This window comes from Chroicocephalus ridibundus, chromosome 1 (assembly GCF_963924245.1).
Source record: "Chroicocephalus ridibundus chromosome 1, bChrRid1.1, whole genome shotgun sequence".
NCBI classification, from domain to species: domain Eukaryota; kingdom Metazoa; phylum Chordata; class Aves; order Charadriiformes; family Laridae; genus Chroicocephalus; species Chroicocephalus ridibundus.
In genome coordinates this window covers 114,860,639-114,886,388 of record NC_086284.1, presented here as the reverse complement: position 1 = coordinate 114,886,388, position 25,750 = coordinate 114,860,639, and the positions used below count along the sequence as shown (strand labels likewise).

General features: G+C 36.1%; 1 protein-coding gene across 1 annotated transcript in view; it reads left to right on the top strand.

The window, feature by feature from the left end:
• The window catches only part of GBE1 (1,4-alpha-glucan branching enzyme 1), a 387,946-nt gene that overhangs the window by 46,377 nt on the left and 315,819 nt on the right, over nucleotides 1-25,750 (top strand). The window lies entirely within an intron of this gene.

The window sequence follows — 25,750 nt, the reverse complement described above, 5'->3', positions numbered from 1 at the left end:
TGGAATATATTTTAAGATAATTAATATTGCAATTAATATGTTGAAAAAAAAAAGTGGTGGTTTTGTTTTTTTTTTTAAATATTAACAAATGTTTCTGCTTTCCCCAGGCATAGCTATACTGTGAATCTATATTTCTTTAATAAAAAATATTTTCATGATTGAAAGCTATTTTGATCAGCTCTGCACAACATTCTGGCTGAGATCTCCAACCTCTTATTGCTTTGATGACCATTTTGGTGATATTTCGAAACTTGAAGATTATTTTAATTTGAAAAACTATTTATAAAAAAGATTTCTCCACAACCCGTCCCTCCCTCCTCCCAAAATAAACCCACCAGGCCTTAGGTTATGATTTCTATTGGTTTCCATCTTTTGTAGTCCTGCCTAAAAGAGCAAATGCTCAATCAGAAAAACAGTATTTTAAATACACTTTAATATAAACCTGACTGGCTCTTTGCAAAGAAAAATTTAATGAGGTTCAGAGATATAGGGGACTGTCAACTCTCCTGTTACATCCTCCTCCATCTAAGACAATACCATAATTGTATCTCAATTCTTGAGTGTATTTCTACTTGCCTTTTTCTCTTGCCTGATGTGTTTATTTTTGGTCCTTTTGCTGGCCTGATATCTAATCCAGTCTTCTGAAGCTGATGAAAACCCTTTCAAAGATTATGATGGCTTTTGGTTTTTGTTGCTCTGAAACTTGCTTTGTCATTCACTTGTACATGCATCACTCTTAGAGATAAAACACCTAAGTTCAACAGATTCAAAAGCATCAAGTAGGTGTTTAAACAATAAGTATAAATTATAGTGAATATTTTCACCTTTTTTGGGTATTAGACATAAATTAAGAAGATTCTAGAATAGCAAAGGAAAGTATCCAGAAGTCAAGAGAACCCCAAAATTAGGTTCTATTTGCAAGACTTTTTCTTTGTTTTGTAAAGATAAGTTCTTAAGAACTGAAGCCTCGGAGAAGAGGGTTTGTAATGTATTAGAAAAAAAATTAGTTTAGATTTTGCTCTGTACTTTGTGTACAAATTTACTTTTTTTAGATTCAGCCCATCAGACAAAAAGACAGTAAAATTATACAGATCTGCTTCTTGAGGTCAGCCCATCAGATGAAAATTGAGCTCAGGGCATCAAGAGGAACATCTAATCCGAAATATCTTTTCCTACATCAACTCAAATTATAGCTTCTTCACTGAATGTACAAGTGAAGAGCACTACAGGTGAAAAAAGCAAAGTAGGACCCAACATGGGAGAGTTGAAGTTTTTCCCCAATGTTGGAGAACTGTGAGTGTCTGATGGAGATGTGACCGTTCAGCTTAGAATTTTTCTTGTTTGTCTGAGTGCCTGCCTTTCCACAGGAACTTTCAGCTTCCTTACTCTTCCAGAGAAGTAGCTCTCCTTTTTATGATATTTAATGAATAATGTTTACGAATACCTACACTAGCTTATTGGACAGTTCAAGGATTTTTCTTCTAGATTTTTTCCTTTGGGAAAGGTAAGATTCACATTGGAAGCATGGATGCTGTCCCCAGTATCCAGCAGGACACACTCATAGGCCTGTTGTGTGACAAAGCTTAAATGCTTGTTAATACATATCCTCTGTGTGTATTTAAACAGCAAAAATCTATAGGAAGTATATGAAAGAGGAAGAGATGATGAATTGTTTGTGGTTTACAGTTAGCAGTTCGTTTATATATCCATGTAGATATATATCTATATGTAGATATATTCAAATCAATTAGAAAGTTGAGGCAGTTTTCTAATACTTTTCTTGACCTTTCCTCTTATAACTATTGGGATTGATATTTTTCTAAGGTTTTTTTTCTAAAAAAGGATAAACTACTGCCAAGTGAGTGTGAGCACCTCCTACAAAACTACACACATTTTAATAACCATAAGAATCAGAAAACTTCTGTTATTCCATGGTCTATGTTATCAAAGTAGTGAATTCTGTCTGTACTTAACTTTCATTTTCCCTGCTAATTCTCTCTGTATATTCAGAGTTGATCCATTTTATTTTATGTGTAAACTAATCTTAGGTTACAATGCATAAAGTGTTGATCTGATGCTTAGCAATTGCAGTTCTCAATCTTTTTATTTTTTCCTCTTTCTTCTTTTTAATAGAGTTGGCAAGTAACCTTCAAAAAAAAACCAACAAAAAAAAACACAAAAAACAACCTCCAAAACAAACAAAGAAAAAAAAAATCACAAAAAAAAACCCCTGTCTGAACATCCATAATCCTAGTTATTAATTATAGAAACTTACAACAGAGCAGTTAAAATGCACCTGTGCCAGACATGTGGCCTTGGTATGCTAAGTACTTTTTTAAGCAATTACAAAGTTAATTCTTAACAAAACAACAGACATCTGGTCCACTCTGAACAAAGGATAATAGAAAATTTCCAGATTGAAACAAACTATCTAGTCTATTATGCTACATTTAGAGGTAATCTAAACCTGTTGCTTCTAGAGGAGCCAGACGTGATCTCTGTTGTGTTATGGCAAATGAAGAACTGCTCTACTCCCTGCTTTTTCTAGGACTTCCGTCAAAAAATTAATTTTCACTGTGGCTTACATAATAATTAGAAAAAGTTGAACTACGCTTTAAAAATCGAGACCTTTTTAATATTAGTGTTTTATTGCCAAGAATCAAAGATTTTTGAAGATGTGGTAGTTGTTTGTAATGATATTATCATACTTGAACAAACTTCAACTTATGAGTTTGTCATATACTCTGCAGGGATTTGCTGTTAATTTTAGTCATGGCTTGACTGCTTTTTCTGTGCATAATTGGGCTTAAAGTACTTACAGGTATGAGAAATAGTACAATGAAATATGAACTTTAAGTCGTTGTGGAAGTAGTGTGATATTAGGGGTAGGCAGGTACTCTGGAGACCTTGACCGCAGGCAGACCTGTTCAGGTAGGGATATTAATCAGCTACTACATGATGAGACCAGTTTCAGAAAGTTTCTGGAAAGAAAAGGGATTTCTTCATGCAAAATTATTTTGCTTCTTTCCTTCCCTTCTCATAAATGTTGTTGATTAATTTAAAAATATCTGCAATTACGTAAAAGCACAAAGGTTTTAAGTATATGACATCTTCTTATATCTTTGTTAACTTCACTGATGTTAAAGGAAATAAAATGCAATTGACATATTCACTCATTTTTGATTCCTTGTCCTTACATTAACACAGCAATGCTCTCATCCCGATTTCTTCAACTCTTCTGAACACTTGGAACCTAATTATTTCCTTACTACTTCTTTGTATCCTCCTGTCTTCTATATTTTTAGTAAAAGATCTCCCCTCAAGGAATATTGATAAAGAATATAGTAAAAAATAAAAAGTTCTGATCTGTCTTCAGTTTTCTGTCTTATGGTTTCAGTTTCTTACATTAGAAAGAGTTTACATTTGCCTTTGGTAGAGTTTTGAAAAGACTCAGGCGTTGATTTGGTGTGCTCCTTCTGTCAAGACAGAGAAGATGAAAATATTTTCCCTCAGACAGTTAAAGAGACAGATCGGATTGGCCATTTCCCACTTAATGTTATAAAGGAAATTAAAAAAAAAGAACTGGAAACTGGAATGTTTTTTCATTCATTGATTAAAGGTGTAGTAAGAAAAAACATTTGTTCAGTATTTTATAGTGTATGCATGATACATTGTAAACAATAGCTAATTGTACCCCTTATCCAAGACATTAGATAGTTAGACATTTTTAATCTCATTTTCTCTAAGTGGCAGAGTAAAATGTACACGTATCTACACATGCCAGCAAAATATGTGTATTGTTGAAGTCTGTATAGATTTTACTCTTATTTCCAAAGTAATCAGCTGAGCTTTAGCTGCAGCAGGCAATTTTGGAGGCTTTATGTGTAAGCCTGTGAAAAGGAGAAAAAAGATCACATAATAAAAGTATTAATAAAGCACTACTAAATACAGAGTACTAGTCTCATCATACCACATGTGTCCTTCTGGCCTACACATTAGTCAGCATAATGGAAAAAGACCAAAGGAATATAAAACAGGAGAGAAAAAAAAAATTGAAAAACAGCCTGCAGCTGATGGCAGAGGTAGCTGTGGATGGCAGGAATATAGTTCATTCACCAGTGTCACTGAAGGAAGGAGTAAAAGTGCAACCTTAATGCAGAGGTAATCGTCAAAGAAAAGGAGAAGTTTCCATTAAAGTAGAGCTAAAGATCTAGCCTGAATCTCTGAAATTGCTCTTTAATATAAATTCAGTTAAATACGCATTGAACTCTTATTGAAATAATTTTCAGGCTCTTGTACTGACATCTTTCCTCTCGCCATTCTCTGTGTAATTGGGACTACAGCTACGCTGCATGTTTTGAACTGAAGCCCCCCCAAGAGTCTAGTGACTTCTGCTTCCAAAAGCAAGGGCAAACTGTAAAGAATATCCTCAGATCAAATGGATTTCTTCCCTACTGTATCCTTAGATAATGGCTAGGGGCTTCAATGGCCCAATGATTTTGTCCTAATCTGATAACAAAAAAACTAGGTTCCTCATTAATATTCCCCACTTTTAATCTTTTTTCTTGTCCTTGGGCCTTACAAAGGTTGAACAAATTATATTACTTGATCTTTCATTTTCTTTTTTTTCTTGTCCTTTTTTATGTTGCTGATTTCTGCTGTGATATGTGTGCATCAAGATCAGGTAACTGTTATCAGCCATGTAATGGCAACACAGTTTTTTTTCCACACGCCATTTACACTAGTGCAACTCAAGACAGTTTGTTTCTACTCCCATTATTTTGGGTGATCACAATCATTTCTTTGTGGTTCCTATTGCCCTTTTTCTGATGAGTTACATCTGAAGACTGATATGAAAAGTAAAAGTAATATTTTCCCTGTGAATGCTACTTCTGAATTGTATTTGCTTTAAATCAGATTCAGCATCTGGCAGCCTTATTCTGTATTCCATCTCAGACTGTAAATGTAGATAGAATTTATCTAATTGAAAATGAAGTTAATGATAGACCACTAAATTCTATCATATTTCCCTGAATGCTGAAACCATTTACTATTGCTAATATAGACCATAAAAACAAATTCCTCCACAGTCTTCAATTCTGGCTAGAAATTTATTCAGGGTATCATCTTCACCTGTTCACTGCTTGATTAATGTGCTCTAATTTGGTATATTTAAAGAATGTAGAATGGCTGAGTTGCTTGAGTCATGTGGGGTCTTTGTCGTTTTAATTTCTTCAACCTCTTTCAAATTCCAGAGCATTCTCATGCTGCATGTCTTTTGTTAGTTCGGATATCATTCCCTGAACAAAACTTCTTCTGCACAGTCACTCATAAAGGTATAATGCAAAGGCTAAAAGTCATAAAAGCTTTCTGCAATTCTTGTTTGCCAAGCACAGAAAAAATAACCTATTGGATGTGCACTCAAACCACTCAGTATTTCTTTCCTCCTCTTCTTCCCTCTTTACCACTCCATGCTCAGATCCTATTGTATTTATGAAGAAGCAACGTGCTTTAAAAGCATGCCAGAGACTGATGTGCAAATACACAGCATGAACATTTGCATGTTACCTCCTAGGATACTCTTTATGCTTTTCTACCATTTTATAGAAATGAAGGTTGTCTGAGCCTTGAGAAATGAAAAGTAAAACTTATGCATGCCGGTGTGCAAAATGGATTTTAATGACCTTTAATAACTTGAAGAAAACAAAGCAAACTCTGAGAGGACAAAAAAAAATCTACTCAGCCAACCTGATGAAAGTTAGGTTTTGCAGTCTCAGAGCACATTCATGCCTGTCCTCATCAGAGATTTTTCTTTCAGTTGAAGGTAATTTTAGTTCACACTATGTATTGTTTTTTTCTTTGCAAGAACAAAGCTTTCCACAGCAAGCACTGTGGTGGATTATCTGGTGGGGTCTTTGTCATATTCACATACCTTGAAGTGTGTGCAGGTATCTCTAGGTTCACAGAGGATGTATATTTAGCTCACTAATGAGCTGTCAACACTTTCTGTTCCTGTAATAAATATTTGGGTGCTCATCTTTGCAGCTTGTCCCAAGGTACAGCTTAACAAATACATTCTCAAGGTTCTGTAGCAGATGTGTTGCTCTATGTTTCATACAGTACTGGTAGCAGATCAATTAACAAGTGATTACCTGTTTTACATGATTCTTTTTTGGACCATTAATTTTTTGAGGAAAGTTTGGGGAAATTAATATCTCTTTCCATTTGATACTGCTACAAAACGAGTCAATTAGCATGTAAATCACTCGTTAGAACTAATTTGATGTTATCTCTGCTAGAGTCGGAACTTACTGTTTTTCACTCTTACTAGTTGATCTCCACATAACTCCAAATAGGTTGCGCTGTGCATGACATAGTAAATAGAACAAATTGCTTGAAGATGTGTGATCCTGCCGTGAAACAGTATATTTTAAGTTTAATAAATGTTTTCATATACCTTAAATATCCTTCATTTAGTACATAAAAGAAAACATTAGAAATTTGTGTTAACAGATGCAATCTCCATATGTATGGGTGAGTTTCAGTAAATATCTAGATTTCAGAACCTAAATGTGGCCATACCCTGGCCTTGTGGCCTCCTTGTTTTCACAAGGTTCATCTGGATGTATCTTATGTCTTTTTTTAGTTGTTGTTGTCTGAATTTTTTTCCCCTTCATTATAAAGTCAAGACAGTGACAGATGAGTCTGAGTGATTCCATTTTGGACAGGTGACTTGAATAACTGTTTATAAATATGAAATCAAAATGATTCATAATATGAACTTTAGAAAACAGGGTATTTTTAAACACATAAGTTTGGGCCATCAAAAAGTAGACTTTCACTGTTAGCAGTTTAGAATTAAAGGGACATGAGACCCCTGCCTTCCGACCATTAGGTAAAATCTAACATGCTTGGACAGACCATACACATTTCCTGCCCAATGCTTTCCTAAAAACACAGAATAATTATCATTCTGCTATCTCTACCAAGCAATATAACTTCTCCTGTAGTTAGAATATTTATGCTAATATTTGATCTAAATCATACTCACTGCAAATTAAACTGATTCTTCTTGCCCTGCATCTGATAGATGTGGTGAACAGTACCTTGCTGTCCTCTGCGCACTTTTCTTTCCTTCTCGAAGACTAATCATGTTATCTTTAATTTTCAACCTTAAACAAATTCAGTTTGTTCAAAATTTCTTCATAGATTATCCCTTCTAAAATTCTGTCAATCTTGTCGCTTTTCCCTGTATTCTCTTCAGTACATCAACTAGTTACTAATTATATGTATTTTTGAATGCTGTCATGGTTTGGACTTGAATGAAAAGAAACTGATCTGGAAGACACTCAGAGAAGTCAGGACCTCCTACTCTTCATGGTGCTGAAAAAGGGTCACGTAACAGGGAATAATTTATAAGTAACCATCTACCACAGAACTGCAGTAAATTTTGGAATTCAGAGATAGTAGTAGCTCCTATAGATACTCTGAGTTTGATATATTGCAGCACGGGCATCTGGTTTGAAACAGTTATTGGTGGGGTACAAACTAATTCTCTCTCAGAAACTCACCATTTTGTGTCGCTTTACCATAAATTGCTCATGACCCAAAGGGACATTTTGTTCTTGTAGGTTTTGCAATGTCTATTGCCTACTAAGCTAGAATTTCAATTAGCATGAGGTGCCATCTACAGCAAGAAAAAACACCAAGCGCAACACAAGAGTGATGTATTTTATTAAAATAACTGCTTCTCCTCCTTATTACCCAAGAATAAAATTAGATTTGTGTTTAAAAAAAAAGACTTTTAATTAAATGTTTGGCCCAAAATTCCAAGGACCTGGTTTTATTTCATAACAGATTCTTTTGTGAAACCACGTATGAAGTACGGCAGTTTATTCCTATGTCTCTTATTTTGGATAAATGGATAAATAGATATTTGTTAACATATCTAAAAGATTCAGACTTAAACGTTTCCGTTACAGGTAAAATTTAATTCAATGTATTGTTATTACTTGCTTTATGCTTACCAGTATGGTAAATTAATTACTGATTTTAGTGTTCTTAAGTTCAGATCGAATGCAAATGAATTAAGTTTCTGAGTTGTGCATATTGCTTGTACTTTAAGAAGTGATGTGTTGTGATAAATTATTGAGTGAAGAGCAGAAAATATATATAGTTTGCAAATCCTATTCAGAATTCTGTCTTTAGATAACACCTTTTATTAAAATGCCAATGAAAACACATCACTGTAAAGTGCAAATTGTTCTCTAGTAACTTATAGCTGTAAAATACGGATTTAATCATTTTCATTTACAGCAGTATATCTTAAACGATGGGCCTCTGATAAAAACACAGCTTAAGCAAAGCCTCCAAAATACTTTGTCTTGCCATGTGGTACGGTACATAAAATTTATACCATTGATATTACAAGGTAGAAAATCACCACTTTAAAATACAAAATACCTCCAAACTATTGTGCAAGATAATGAAACTAGTACATTAGGAACACAACAATATGAATATCCCTTGTAAATTATCACAGTTAGACCTATTCTGCAAAGTACAAAGATTTCTGTCGACTTCTGTAGGAGTAAAATTTAATTAAATTTGTCATGAAAGAGGTAAGGTTAGTCTGCATTATGTGCCTTTTTTAGATTTTCTGATTAAATGTCCACTTTGTTATAATGTGTGATAAGCTTATATATGGTTGTAAACTGCAAATTAAATATGTACCAAATTAGATAATGCCATAATTGTGTGTTAGGTGGCCTTGAGGACACACATTAAGTATTTCCCTTTGAAATGTAACCTACCTGTATTGTTGAGGTTTGGAAGTTATATATCTCTATTTCAAGAGCAATCAGTTTCTATTAGTTTTCTTTTGATTTTGAAAGAGGTCACCTTGCATTCTTAACTTTTTACTTTGCATCTAAGGAGACTGAAACATTTAAAGTATCATGAAGGCACTGGAAAAAAAACTCAGTAGTTTAAATAGGGGCTTGAAAGACATCTAGAGAGGAAAAAAAGGTACATCTGTTAGGGGGAAAAAAAAAAAAAAAAGAAGAGAATTACAATAGAGGAACTTTCTGGTCTCTGACCATTGCAAATTTTCCTATGCACTCATATAAATCACGGAGAAAGGAAGAAAGAAAAACTACAACCAAAGAAAAATCCCCATTATATCACATGCACATCTTTGCTTTTTTCCTTTTTCAAAGTAGGCTTAGAAAGAACAAAGGGCTTAGAATTCTTCAATGATATTATGCCAGGGAAGTACTGTACTTGGGGTTCCATTTTGTCACCTCAAAGAGGATTTAATTCAGCTGTCAGAGAGTGCTTTTTAGTCTGTAGACAGAGTATGAACAGGGAGAATTCTGTTTGTTCTTTAAAAATAGTCCAAAACATTCCAGTCTTTGTGAAAAATTCTCGAAGCTTAAATAGGAAATAAATTCAAAGTCAAATTCCCTGTTAAGTTAACCATGATGCTTGTTTCTTATTCCTCAGAGAACAGTATATCACCGTTCTACTGAGGCTAAAAATAAGCTTAATATAAAAATGAGTGCTCACTCTACAGAAGTTTTTTGATTTTACCTGAAAGTCAAACAGGTCTTAAAGTTATACAAGGTCACTTATTATTCTAATTTAATTTTTTTTACTGGTGCCATTATTTTTTGATCTAGCTTGGGCTGAAGTTAGCTACCTGGGCTGTGAAAGACAGGTAGAATATGAATTGGACCGACGTGATAATGCTTACCTCTTTTTTAAAACAGTGAGGTCATTAATTAAAAGTAACACTTAATCGGATATTTTTGTCTCTCAATTAATACAGAGGCATGAGATACACTTGTCACAAGAGGTGGGACCATTGGTCTTATAAAGGGGCATTTTTATGTTTTTAAATCTCATAACTTTTATCTTTAGCAAGTCAGGAACTGTTTATGTTTGACTCCATAAACGTATTTCGTACTTGCATTGAATATTCTATGTCAAAGCATATAGGGTGGGGGAAGGACTCATCAACATGCACATATTTACTGTCCTCATGATCAAAAAATAAAGATCTCACACTTACTGAGATGATGACACTACCATTAATGGATGAGACATTCTCATAAATAAGTGTAGCCCTTAAAAACACAGCTGTTCAATGTATCTCTAGGCTAAATGTACTTCCCAGGAGACAAATCTGGTGTGTGTTGGACACTGAGAGGTCTGAACGAGCTGTGACCAACCCCACTGAGAACTGAGGGGGTTCCTCTCTTCTCCATGTCTGTGTCCTGTACTGACGGAACAACCTCTTCTGAAGGAAACACAGCTGCCAACGCCAACTCTATGACATCCTTATTTTGGGCAGTGGGGAAATAAACCCCTGCTGGTACGCGGTTCAAGAGCCTGCTAAGCAAGTCATTGGAAGCGCTTTGGGATCTCATCTTTCCATATCTCATCTGTCATAAAGATCTGCCCTGGAGAGATCTGAATTTACAGATCTGAGTTGTAAATCACGTAGTCATTTAAGATGAACATGGTTTTTTTTCCATTCCTTTCTTCTTCCCATCTTCCCCCTCATTTTGGCTCATGTCTGTGAAACTGTTAGTTTTGTAACGTGATAACCAAGACAAACATCTTTCCATAAGCCTTTTCTCTTTGATAATTTAGAGGAAGACAGTCTATGATACTTTACAAAATAGTGTCATGGTGGCCGAGAACTCTTGCTTTATTTTTGTATCTGCACCTGGGAAATGGTCAGGAAAGGAGAATTTGTTGTATGATCCTGCTAAGAGTTGTTATTGCTAGAGCTGTACAGCTACTGCATATTTGGTTTTGTGAAGAAAGGCTAGACTTTAACCTGTGTCTTCCCTCTCTTGGTGTTTCAATGCTCACTAAAAAAGGTGTCTTAAGGAAAATAATATTTGAGGTGGATTCCAGCTTCTGATTTATATCAGAACATATTTTGCTGTGTTTACAGTGGAAAATCATTAAAGACCTTGGATCATCAGTTTGGTTTACAACACTTCACCATCAGTGACGACAAATTCAACTGAGTTCTCACTATGAAAATGGTTGTTGAAAAACATACTTTTATCAGTAAACTTGAAAATGGTATCTGTAGACTTGAGATCAGTGAAAGACAAACAATGTATTTTCTACACATAGTTTTCTATGATGCCATGTAGGTTTTTATTGTTACTATTGATGACAACACCATATGAGGGTAGCTCACTCTAACATCCTGCTGTCAGTTAAGATAAAGGCAGAGCAACCATTAGCTTGCCACATTACCAAGAATGACTAATATGCAAGTAAGCTTTGTTACACTGCAAGTTTTACCTGTTTTTGGGGACGTTAAATATTTTCCTTATTTTTTCTGTCTCTGTATTTTTTGAACGTGTTTCAATTGAAAAATTGTCACAGAAAATACAGATTTTCTCTTTCCTATATAGGAACTAGAAGCAGACACCGAGACCATCAGTGGTGACAAGGTAGGTGCCCATGTGGTAAGCAGCAGTGCGTTTATATTTTGGACTCAGTTGAATGAACATGCTAAACTAGATTCTTCACTGGTGTAAATGGAATGCAGTTCCCACTGATGCTGAAAGAAACTACAACACCTGAGGACCCCACATCAGAATCATCCTGTAGGGGAAAAATTAGGAAGTGACTCAGCACTTAACTCTAATTCTAGGAATTCTTACTGTGCAATGTTGGACTTGGAAATATTAACATCCTTTCTATTGTGTTTATGTGCGGGTTTAAAAAATGACAATTTATTCCTCATATTAGGGGATACACACATACACACACATTATGTGTATATATATATATAATATATATGCACATATTATTTCACATACAGCTTTAATCCTAAACTTGAAATAATATTGGGGTAAGATTTTTATGTAATTATATTCAAAGTTAATGCATTATTCCATTAAGTTTACACTGGTTTAACCAAGAAATCTAGGCCTCGGTCTACTAATGTTGATGTAAACCAGAATAGCTCCTCTGATTTATACCTAATAAGAGCCTGGTTCTCTATCTCATTGTTGAATTTGTTGAGGGTTTTTTTCCCCTCCCAAAAGACAAAATTCTTGTTTGTTTGGAGGGGTTTTTTAACCTCTTGGCTGAGTGATACATTTCTGTTTATCAGCCACCTGCATCCCCTCAATGCATTCTGAGGCAAAAATCAAGGAATAAGAAAGTCCAATTTTAAATTCAATCAGTTCTCAAGTTGTTTGATGCAATGGTTTCCATTTCAACAGCTGCCTCTGTCTGCTTCACCCACATGAAGGAACCAGCTTCCTCTGGAGATCTGAAAATGTACAGTTGGCAGCTAAAATTCAATTTAAGTCTGGCCAGGTACAAGTTTATTGGCACTGGTCCCAGGTCTTGTGATTGACTTTTAACCCCCTCAGAGCTTTCCTTGTGTGCCTAATAGAGCTGTGTGCTGTGTGACAACTTCAGTGAAGTCCAACCGCTGCCTTTTGTTGCTTTGTGCAGCAAAATATTTTGAGCTCATAAACCATCAAGTCTGTATTCGAGTGGCATTTTGTAAGGAGTCTTCACATTAGTTATCCTCACAAAAAATAATAAGTGATATGTGCTGTTTAAATAACTATCAACTGCTTTCTGAAAGCTACACTGGAGAATACCGCTTACTTTCTTCTTGTGCTTTTTTTTTTACTTTAAAAATCATCTCCTTACTTTAGAAACAATTTGCAGTACTTCCGTTCACACTGATAATTGCTTACATATCGGACCATTCAAAATAATTCGCAGTAATGAGAGGTTAAACAGTTTATCCCTTGGCAGAGGAAAAGAGCAGAGGGATTCCTTCTGTCCTTAGACATTGCTGTTCTAACAGGTAATGAGTTCCTCTGATATTTGTGGACATGTGAAGTATTAAAAAAGTTCCTCATGTTAGGGTTCAACTTCATTTCTTTTCATGCCACTCAGCAAAGAAACAGCAAATCAAATCAGATTATGAGCAAAACACTGACCTTCAAAAATTCAAACTGAAAACAGCACAGCGCAAACAGAATTTTTATGTCTTTATTCCCTTGTCCTCCATCCTGTGCAGCAGATTCAAAAATAACCATGTTATCGCAGCTCTGGGTGCTAAAAAGCAAGCAGTCATCAGCTAAAAGCATACGTTAACTTGATTGGTAAACAAAGGGGTTGGTCCGTGCATCGTCTGTGACATTAACCTTCTAGATTAAAGGGGAAAAAATTGACATACTGAAAATCTTTAATGCTAACACATGGTGGTTAGTTCATCCTTTCACAGTAGGCAGTCAGCTAGCCACAGGTAATGGAAGCAATTTAAGCTCACAAAGGTATTTAAGCTGCCCAAACCTATCTCTGTCTAGAGAGTTACTCCCTACATCCACCTGTATTCTGCAACGTAGAACAAGAAGGAAATAATGCAACAGGAAAAAGTTACTACCAGTAATTATTCATCAAAGCCCTTCCCCTTCTCTCATCTGTGACCTACAGCTTGAGAACTGTCAGTTTTAAAGGTGGGAGAGAGGGGAACTCTGCTTTCCTAGGTAATGTTCACAGGTCTTTGCATCCTTACTTCCCACAGCACGGTGCCATTACCCTGGTGATCTAAGGTATTTCATGAGATAAAAGAAAAGAGGGAACCTGGAGTAACTGAATTCCAGATCACTTGTTTTTCAAGAAAACAGTGGGCACAAATGTATAAAATATGAGTATCTGGGAATAAGTGAAATGAAAGAAGTTTTTCAGATTATTTTTTCACTGTGAAGCTGAGGCCAAAGATTGAGGCCTTGGCTTTAAGACCAAGCATGACTGAGTCAATTTGGATAAAACACAAGCATCGAGAGTTTATACTGTGGCTCACTTTACCCATGTTTTTGACTGAAATACCAGCAAAATTTTATCTTACTTCTTCTTCTTAACATTGAAAAATAATAAACTTTCATAATTCTGTCTAGCACAGAATAAAAAATGCGAAAGTGTTTCTAGAGTAGTTTAGCTGGTATGGTCTGAGGAGAGCAAAATCAAATTCTTTGCTCATCTCTGACTCATTTTCAGTGGGGCTGAGAGAGTTGAGGTGCCTGTTAGAGTCAATCAAGAGTGGGCACTTGTTTGGACAAAACATCCACATTTTCTGAAGTTTAAAAATCTTTCCTGACAGAAGTAAAAGGGAGCAGAAATTGTGGCTTGTTTTTTTTTTTTTTTTTTTAATTGGGAGATGCGAAAAGGAACAAAGATCTACTAGTTACACCATTAAGCTATTGAGAACTGGAAAGGTACATTTTACTGTCAGAGAAACAAAGCTCAAGGATCTATCATCAGAGCCAGGTACGAAGGAACACATAAACTTCTGTTCAGGAAAAGAGGCAGATGGAGGTAGAAGGGAGCTAAATAGGCTTTAACTGTTTATTTAAGCAAACAGACATCTCCTGTATTGCTTGAGTTAATTTCTTATTATTCAAGATTTAGCAAACCTTTTTTTGCAGTGCTTCACCATGGTGTTTTCATTCACACATTCTGCAATACAAAAAATTACACCAGTATTTTATAACCTATATTTTATATTTTAATATAAAATATATTTTTTCCCTTCTTGGTCTTTTCCATATGGTAAGCATTTTCAAACAAACTTCACATTTAGAAAATGGCAATGAACAGCCAACATTGTGACTGATAAAAACTAGATTCAATTGATTTCATTTGCTAAAGTTGTCCTTCAAGATAATTGAGACACGGCACCTTGAGCAGTGGGCCATAACTACTGCGTCATTTTGGAAATGGAATGCTGTTTGTATCACGGTTGCTTTTAGATAATGTGTGCAATTGTCTATGAAGAGCAGCTAGATAGTTCCTGTGAGTGACTCTTTTTGTACTTTCATTCAAATAAACACTGTAATAAGTTTTAAAGATTGTTTTCTTCAGCCATTCATCAATATTTTACTGTATGCAAAAAAGTCAATACTGGTCCAGTAATTTCTACAGATATATACCAGCTAATTTTCCCACATAAAACAGTATCATAGTAGTGTTAAAGGGCATATTGATGTAGATGGTCAGGAATTTATGCATGTAGGTTCTATTTACAATAATGTAAGTTAGGTAAATCATCACTGTTGGGTTGAGAAAGTATGAGTAAACATGTCAGTGTGTGTTGGTCGAGTCTAGTCCTAGACTTTAGGAGACTAATAGGAGGAAGGAGAAATTTAACAAAAAGAGGAATTATGTAATTAGAAAAGTAGAAAGGCTTTGAAAGCATATGGTCCTCATCTGTTGACAAAACAGGCCATGAGATGTAATGTACTTAATAGTTTTAATAACAAACTGTCTTACCTGCATACTAGGGACAAACTTTCACTGATTGAGGAAAACTGTTTGGAGGTATAAAAGATGTTGCATGTTCCAGGTAGAAATGCCTTTGAAGAAATGAGCACAATTTTTGTGTGTTTCATGGGTTGGCTGAAAGGTGTAGATGGCTTCATAGATTAGTACCTTTAACTGCCAGAATTTGTATCACAGTAATCTCCAAAGACTCAGCTCAAGAAAGAAACATGCGGGGAGAAAGAGGTGAAGAACCATTCCCCAGGCAGAAGATTAGGGACAAAGGATAGGATCGACATTGCCCTGTTTTCAATGACCTATTTTCTGGACCCTGACTCCATTTATTATAATCATAACTTTCTGTGAAACTATATTTTTTTTGCATAGTAAGTGCATGTGTGTACTTGTTTTCAAAAGAGAAATTGGGTATCTGTGGTATACCACGTGTTATGCAGAGACTTTTCTGGCAATGTTCTGCTTAGATAAAAATTAACAAATGCTTCAGTTACAACAATTTCTAATAGTGTTTATCATTTTATTGCTCACAAGTTCTTAACTATGGCACTGTACAGTACAGCACAGTGAAATTTATTCATAAAAGTGGCTCCAGTTTCCCTGTGATTACCTTTGTCTTCAAAAGCAAAGACTTCAAATTGTTCTAAAACATCATCAGTAAATATTGTACTATTGAACTCAACTCGCTGTGATTAAAGAGATTACTATCATTGAGAGGAATAGTCATCTCTCTTAAACTTTGAGTTTCACCAAAAATAATGAGAAGCCCTTGATCTCTTTTGCCCAGTGATATAGCCTGCGGGAATAAACAGAGCTAACTTTGTGTGTTGAGAATGGGGAATAAAATGTATTAATTCAGATTGAAATGAATCTAGGGTTTGTGGTTGGATAGCTTTTCTAAAATTTGGATATAGCTAATTCCTACACTGCCTTAAATTCCATGAAAATCGTGTGTCTCAACCTTACCTCCTGAGACGTTATGTCTAGCAGTTTGCTTGAGTTGCCAACAGAGTGACAAAACAGATACATAGTGTGCAAGAAAATACAAAGGTTGTAACACAGGCTATCACAGGCAATGTCTTTCACGTCACCTGAAGTTTTTTTAATTGTACAAAACATTACCTGAAATAACATTTTTTGCTGCACTGAATTTCCAGAGAATGTTCTTTTTTACTGAGGTTAAACTTATTTTGCACTCCAATGAGATATAATGGCTTCCAATTTTTTCTTGCTTACCATTTTTACAGAGTATCGTGCCTCAGTGAATCCTGTGGAAGCTTAGCAACAAGTATGTGCTCCTTCAGAAGATTACCTGCATGAATATTTGAGGAAACTCTTCTGTAGAGATCCATCACATTGTTACTGTTTTAAATATTCCTTTGTAAATAACCTTATGGGCCCCAGAGGAAGGAAGAAAAGCACGCTCAATTACCTTCTAGAATGCATTTTCACTAAGTGCCAGGGTGAAGAAAATGATGGCCAAGAACAGATGAGACTGTTCTCAGTAGAATTTAATATAATTTTTAGCAGGTTAAGCATTTATGCTTGCATTCTGCATTTGAGTACTTAAGTTTCTGTGCAGTGGACCTTCTTTAGATCCGTTGCCTTCCCTTCCTAATGGTGACGCAAACTACAGTTTCAGGTTTTGGACTTTTGTGTATTTTTCGTTTTTCTCCTAAAATGTTCTGTTCTGATAGTTCTGGTGCACAGCAATTTGTAAAGTTTTCTTACCCAGTTCTTGGCTATCCACAGATATAACACATTTAGCCTTCTCCATCATTCTTTGCTCAGTCCCATTGAAGCTGCTGTCACTGCAACATTTTACATTCTTCTATCAAGGCAGGAATGAAACTTCCAGTGGAGCGAATGCAAATGCTAAGGCAGCTGCATGGGTCAGTAGGCAGATGGAGGCGGGGAGGATTTGGGAAAGCTAAACAGTTTGCATCCTTCTCTAAAAGACAGCAAACCACAGGACAGGGATCTGCAATCTGATGATTTGACAGTGCAATGCCCTTTAGTTGTTTGACTGGATTTACAAGTTCTGTTTAGCTGACAGATATTTTGGCTAATACCCTTCTCTAGTTGTTTTCCTTTTGACTATCAGAAATTCTGTTTAAAAATTGAAGCAAGTTCTTGTTGTACAGCAACGTCAACAGATTCCTCTTACAGATAGGAAACACTCTTTATGATTTTTTTTTATGTGAATACCCCAATGGATACAAAATATTGACCTAAACAAATACAGTTTACTGAGAGTGCCAGTAAACAATCTGGAAAGTAAATCAGAGGATGTAGCTTTATTTTGTGTGGAAGCTGCTCTTCCAAGCTTACAGCACAGAGTCCAATATCTCTTTTTTGTTTGTTTTCCCTCTGTGGTTTTTTTTTTTTGCAATTAGTCATTCTCCTGACTAAAAATCAAACCATCAGCCTGTAAAGAAGCCAAATGAAATAAAGCCGTAGCTAAGTAAGAACAGTGTGTAAATAAAAATGAATTTGCACTGACTGAAATTTTAGTGATTAAATATTTTTTATTTTCTGAGGTAACATGATTTTAAATATGCTGCTTCTAAAAGCTGTGTGAGAATTAACAGGTAACCGGTTTAAATGCATAGAATCAATGGTCCTGGAACAGAGATGGACAGTTATAGAGTCATAGAATCATAGGGTTGGAAGGGACCTCTGGAGATCATCTAGTCCAACCCCCCTGCCAGAGCAGGGTCACCTAGAGCAGGTTACACAGGAACACGTCCAGGTGGGTTTTGAATGTCTCCAGAGATGGAGACTCCACCACCTCTCTGGGCAGCCTGTGCCAGTGCTCTGCCACCCTCAAAGTAAAGAAGTTCCTCCTCATGTTTAGGTGGAACTTCCTATGTTCCAGTTTGTGCCCATTGCCTCTTGTCTTGTCCCCGGTCACCACTGAAAAGAGCCTCGCCCCATCGTCCTGACACCCATCCTTTAAGTATTTATAAGCGTTGATAAGGTCACCCCTCAGACGTCTTTTTTCCAGACTGAAGAGACACAAATCCCTCAGCCTTTCCTCATAAGAGAGGTGTTCCAGTCCCCTAATCATCTTTGTAGCCCTCCGCTGCACCCTTTCCAGCAGTTCCCTGTCCCTCTTGAACCGGGGAGCCCAGAACTGGACACAGTACTCCAGGTGCGGCCTCACCAAGGCAGAGTAGAGGGGGAGGATGACCTCCCTTGACCTGCTGGCCACGCTCTTCTTGATGCACCACAGGATGCCATTGGCCTTCTTGGCCACAAGGGCACATTGCTGGCTCATGGTCATCCTGTTGTCCACCAGGACTCCCAGGTCTCTTTCCACAGAGCTGCTCTCCAGCAGGTCAGCACCCAACCTGTACTGGTGCATGGGGTTATTCCTCCCCAGGTGCAGCACCCTACACTTGCCCTTGTTGAACTTCATAAGGTTTCTCTCTGCCCAGATCTCCAACCTGTCCAGGTCTCTCTGTATGGCGGCACAGCCTTCCAGTGTGTCAGCCACCCCACCCAGCTTGGTGTCATCAGCAAACTTGTTGCTTGTCTGTCATCAGCAAAGTTGTTTGTAATGTTAATGACTATGATCAAGGGAAAGAAAAAGAACTCTTGCTGGGATCACAGGTTGACTGTTCACTGAATTATACCTTGAAATCATTTGCAAAAATAATTCTGTTTCACTGGCCCAAGGTCTCCACTTGAAACTTTTGAGAATGGGTTAACAGTAGTGTGTGTATTACCAGAATTGGCCGAGGTTGAAGCACTGAAAGGACAGACTGATTTTTTTAAATTTTTTTTCCTGTTTCTATTGTATATCTCAAGTATCCAGAGCTATCTTGGTAAGTATGACTACAAATAGCTGAAACTCCAAAGCACTGAACAGCAGGAAGTATGTGGGATGAAACACAGATGGATAAGATGACACCAAGCAAACAACATGTTAGACTGGCTGTCAAGAAGAAAACAAAACAGCGACTTTATTACATTTTGAGTGTCCTACATTCAGAGTCAGCCATCAAAAGGTTTCACCAGCTATGCCTTCATTAGCATGAGTAAGGTTTTGAAGTTCATCTCCTTACTGTCCTTCCTTACCCCGCATTTGTTTCATCGTGGAGCAGCCTCATGGCATGCAAAAGAGATTCCTTTTGGGTTAAACTAAACCAGAAACTGTGCTTCAGGAATATGCCTATTTGCTCCAACTGGTAACGTGCACTGGGCTTCAGACTGCAGTCAGTCTGAAGTAAAACTTCCCTATGCATGTTACGAATGTATTTCAGGTCCTTAACAGCAATGTTTTTTGCTCAACAGACCCATTCCTATTTGGCCAGACATTGCCATTGAGCATTGGACTGTATTTCAGTAGCAGAGGAAGGACAGGATGACTTAGTTGTTCTCATGTCTAATTTCTGTGATTATACGAAGCTTTCTCTGAATTCATGTAAAGCTTAGTGTAATAGAGAGGCTTCAAGGATTTAGGCTTTTGACAGGAGTTACTCAGGTTAAAGATGAAAGAGAGAGAGAGAGAGAGAGACTGGGAGGCTTTGATTGCCAGAACTTTCTAGGTATCCTTGTTTTTTCACTGCTGCTGAATTTTAATAGTCCTTAAGATAATGTTAACCAAAACACTGATGAAATGTGCTAAATATGCATGGTGTAAAACACTGCTTTTGCTAGACCTGTCTGGCTTGTATAATCCCAAACTCTCAGCAGTGCAACTGTGTACAACAGAAGCCGCTAATAATTAATGCCTGAAATCCCCCCTAACCATGCTGCTGCCCTGGGAACTCCAAAGCAACTGCACATGCACTTTCAGAAGCTGAGCACACAGCCCACGGGGAAGTGGGTGGCAGCAGAATGACTGGCACCAGCATCTACTGGGATTGCTCAGCTTCAAGACCTCCTACGACGGCATTTGAACAATAGCTACTGATCACTTTCCAGAGCAGCAGCTGTAGACGCTACACTTTCATAAATACATCTCAGGGCTTCGTGTGTGTGTGTGTGTGTGTGTACTGCTGCATTAGAAAAATATTTCACTGGTCAATAAATAAATTGATAAACCAAGGTCAATCTGTATGTGGAAAAAATATTTATATATGTAACTATTCATAGAAAATCACAGACAGAAGTGTGAGTGAGCAAGGCTGAAGTACAGCTGTAAAAATCAAATTGTGTGTGTGTGTGTCTGGATTTCAACCACAGGAGAACACTACTGGAATCTGGAAGTCACTTGGGCCCTTGGACCAAGAGAGATTTAGCAGATTTAGTAAGCCTGATTAGTGAAACAGGGCACACATGCTGATGCTCCTCACTAAAAATAACTTTAACCCTTTGTATTTTTATAATGTGCTCTTTACCAGTCATAAAAGAACTTAAATGTTGTCTCAGCAGCTGCCGCTGAAACAAAAGTTTTGGTATTGACAAAATGACTTAGTGATAACAGTATTTGTCACCTGTGTCCAAAAATTTTCCATATCTATATCTATAATCCCCGCCTATCCATATCTATAATCCATTCATACATTATTTTTTTGGATAATAGCATACTGAACAAAGTTCACTTTCAGCTGTGCATGCATGATAAAATTGATTTAAAACTGCAAAAATCACTGTACTTTTTAGAGGAGCTGTCTGATCAAATGACAGATTAAAATTGAAATCAAAACCTAATTACTGGGCCTTCATTTTCCATTAAATACATACTATTGGTGGCAGATATCCCATTTAGGAAATAAGTCAAGGACATAAGCTGGGTCTTTTTTCTGTATAATTACTCTTCTACATATCAGTTCTTGAACAGAGTTGGTCACAATAAAGCCTCCAAGTAATGAAACTGCCTTCCTCCTTCATACAGTAGCTCTAAGCACAATGTATTCAAAGTACATAAAGTTCTCTGGGCAATGGTATTGCTAAAGATGTAGGAAATAAATGCCTTAACCTGTCATACTCCTCTGTCGTGTGCAGCAGCACTTGGGAAAAATAAATAAGAATCAAAGCAAATTAGGTCTAGTAAAAGAAAACTGTGCAATATGTGTCTGTTAAAATCATATTCCATTATTTACTAATATGCCTGTGAGTGTAAGTGCTCATCATACTCATTATATTGAAGAGTAAAGAACGCAATAAAGAAAGGAAATAGTTTGGTCATGATTATAAAATGCAATTCACTGGTTTAGATAAGGAAATAACAAGGATTTCTGGTTGCTTGATTGAGATCCAGTTATTATCATGTACTATTGCACACAAAGGGCAGTACAGCAGAGTGGTAATTCTATTCATAAATTAAAATTATGGCTAAATTATCCTAGCTACCATATTTTAAGGAATACAATACTATCTAATTATGTATATTTGATAAGTAATAGTTGGTATCATTAATTACATGAGTTGGCTGTTCAATTTTCCATCAGAAAAGATAGAATAGGTGTGGGAAATGTTGACAATTCACTTAAGTACTTAATAATTTATATGTTGTTAATTATTTTGACTCATATTGGCGCATGTTACAACAACACATAAGTTAACCATCTGCTAATGGTATAAAGAAAGAACTTGAAACGGTAATTAAAAAGATTATCATTATGCCAGTCTTTATCTGTGTGTTCATGCACAGTTTCAGCAAGGACCGGTCTTTCAATGTGTTCTAGCTCAGGACTTCTTGAATTCAAGGATGTTAAATTTTTTCCAGGGGAAAGAAAGGCACTAGAAGAAGGTATTACTTGCACACACAAAAATGGAAAAGGTGAAGAGAAATAGAGACCTATTGATTTGATTCTCATTTATGGATTGTTCTAGCCTGCTAGAGGAGTGGCATAGGTATTAACATAACTAATGCAGTAAGCTTTAAATTGAGTACCAGTAGTGACAAACACACGTGCTCTGGGTTTGACAGATCAGTGAGATTTTATGTACTCTGCAAATGATGTTTTCTGGTGGCTAACCATGGGCTTCATTTGCAATACTATGGTCTGCGTTTAAGAGGTGGTGGACTCTCACAGTTTAAGTAATTGATGTTGTCATCTGTACCATGCCAAATTTTTAGTGACCCAAAATGTAATTTCAGATATGGCTTATTAGCTGGCCACCATAAATAGTATTAGAATTTTGCAAGCTGTTCTATTTATTTATTTATAAGTATATAGTTTTATCTACGATTTGAATAGTTAACCTCTTTAGACTCTGCTGGGGGTGGAGCAGATGGGAAGAAAGCTATTATAAGGTATTTGAGCATGCAGTCCAATGTCTAAATATTATGGAAAGCTTTCATAAAGTGGGATCTCAAATCACACACTAGGAGTCTAGTACTCTAATGGCACAATCTGTAAATAAATACATAAATTGTGCTAAAACTTTTTTTTTTTCTCTTTAGGAAAAGCTTATAGGAAACGTATAATCTCAAAAACGAAGATTCTGGTTGCCATATGTCTGTTTATGGGAGCTAGGCAAAATTCAAACAGTTCATCCTGGGGGCAGATCAACACTCTTCTAGCCTTTATTTTCACCTAGCTAGTTTTGAAACAGGGTTGCTGTTTTATATTTCATAGGTACCTTTATTTCCATACACAAACCAATGCTTTGCTAGAGGAACTTAGGTGCAGCTTATATTTCAGTGATGGGGTGACTGTGTTGTTTTCTCTTGCCATTGTCATGCTAGATGGTTTCCACTTAGACAAAGTAAGATGTTTCCTGTAGCCAAATAATATATATGTAATGTGTGTGAATGCAGTTCATGACTTGAGTGTATTCAGCTCATCTTTCCTTTGAAAATGAAAAGAACAAATAATATACAACCAGTTCTTTTCCTGACAGATCTTGAGCACTTATGTCTTCTTTTTCCTACACACAAACATGAAGCCTCCCTCTCCCTTTGGTGCAAGCCGTTATCAGTGTAGACACTCTCCTGATAAGTGCTGACATATAAACCTGTGTTACTGTTGCTTCAAGTTACCCATCCCCAAGCCTGAAACAAAGTGTACCCTTCCCCCCTCCTCCACCATGATTTTTTGTGGGCCTTATTTATTGTACAACCAGCTAAAATTAAACACATTAATGAGAATGGCCACTCAGCAAAGAAGTTGTATTTTAATTCCATAAAAACTCATGCATCTAGGTCATGTCGAAATGCTGGTTAAGATAAATTCTCTTTAGTTTAATTCATGTTAAGTGATTAGAGTAAAACTGTGTTGCCTTGACTAACACCCCAATTAAAACTAAAACTGCCGTATCTTCACAAGGATTGCACCATAGGATAATTTAATGTAGAATTTTTTTTTCTTAATTTAGCAGTGACAGCATTTGTAAGGTGATGATAAGTGGTGTGTTCCCTCATGTAACTCTGGTTTGAAGGAGCCAGTCAGCTGAAAACATACACCTTTTTCACATATAGTCAAGGTAAAGCACAAGGGGTTAGCCTAGGACTAATAGATTGGTTGGTGGAGCTGAATTGGTGCTTGCAGTCAGAAGAAATTATTTGGGTGTGTTCACTGTATCTTTTAAAATGGTGCTCAGTATCTTAATTTAATTGGAAGGCATTAAAAAGTAGGACTGTATTTACAGTACAGAGTTTGTCAGCACAGTTGCACATTATAGCAGCATCACTCTTGTGCTTGATAAATTGTTGTCTGCTAAGATATGGAATAAACTGACTCAAAACCTGTCTCATTCAAAAAGCATCACAACTTTGTGTCTGTGGATTTCAGATGAAAGAAACATAAAAACTTTTTTTTATTATTTTTTGATAGTCCAAGAACTAATACATTCAAAAGAGGCACAAAAATTGAATCCTATAATAAAAGTAAACTGATCTTTAAAAAAATTTAAACACCTACTCAGAACAGAAATATTTCTCTCCAGATTAGATGGTGTTATTTGCTATTCTTGTTTTCTGTTGAACTAGTTGCAGGAAAACTGTCACTCATACCAGTCCTTTATTATTTATAGAAAATCAGGAAGGAAATCATTATACTCTAGTACCATTGCAATAGGAATTTCTATTACCTAGTTATAGATAGACTTTTTTCAGTACATTTAGAAAAGAGAAACACTTGCCATGTGTTTGAAAGATTATTTAAAATGCTATATAAACCAAGATTTGGAAGAAAATGTATATAGGTTTTTTCTTTTCAATTTTCTCAGTCTCATTTCCTCCCCATTCTACTCTTCTTTCATTTTATAAGTCAGTTTATTTATTTAAGTTGTCAAAAGAATTTAAGGAAAGTTCAACTAACTTGTGCAGAGTTAGTGGAACTTGGGCCGGGGGTGGGGGGGTGTATATACATGTGTTTGTGTGCAAATTTCATGCTCCTTAAAGGACTTACTTATTGAAAAACTTCAAAGCTGTTAATTCCTGTGGAAGTTTCAGACAATAAATACTTGACATTTTAGTTGTTTTCTTAATTCATTCTGGTCACAGGACCACAGAGTCATTATAAAATATGATAGCATTGATATGTGGTATTTCAGAATACAAATAAAAATTTCTAATTTTTTTCTAGTCAGCTAAAACTAAACAAACCATATAAGAAAAGGGTTAGTTCACTGAATTCTCAACAAAAGTTAAAATTAATAAAAGTATGCCCAGGGAGATAGCTTTTTGTGCAATTTTTTGTCTCTGGGTGCTTCAACTTATTACAAATAAGTATTTCAGATTTTCCTTACTTTTGTAGGTTTGTGCTCTGAGACACACAAATAGAGCATTTGCTATTTTATAGGAAACGGATTTTCAGTGGGTGAGAGAAAGAATCTGACCTTTCCATACTGAACATTACTGGTTTTTCTCATCTTTTATTGAGTGTCTCTTTTCTTAATCCAAAGATTAGTGTAGAATTTTCTTTATCTGTTATTGGATGTTGTATAAATCAGCCAATCTGTTATTTACAGTTCACCAAGTCGGCCATCTTTCAATGTGAAATAAAAACCAATATAATAAAGCTTATTTGATATGCATGTATCAGAATTTTCTTTAATCAAAATAATCAATTGAGGGTCTGTAATATTAGCATTATTGCAACCAATACTGTGTACATAATTCTTTCAGTTTTACACTGGAATAACTAAAGTCAATACATACAGAAGAAAAAAATTAAGCATTAATTATATTTTCCCTTCCAATTTAAAAATAATGTAAACTACATCACTGTTTCATTTGCATTATGCTGATTCTGTGAGCAATCAAACCAAATTTTGTTGCTCATAGAACTTGTAGAAGATGGGATTTTACCTGGCTGGTACCTCTGTTCTGACCTATTGTAAAAGGAAAGGTTGGAAGGGTTGTTTGGGGATTCCCCTTTCCCCTGCCATCTGTGTCAGATAACGAAGGACTAGCTGGAATTGCTGCAGAGGATGTGTGAAATAGCCAGCATGTGTCCCACCTGCATTTGATTGCCTAAGGGGTCACACATACCCAACCAAGGCAGCATGCAGAATG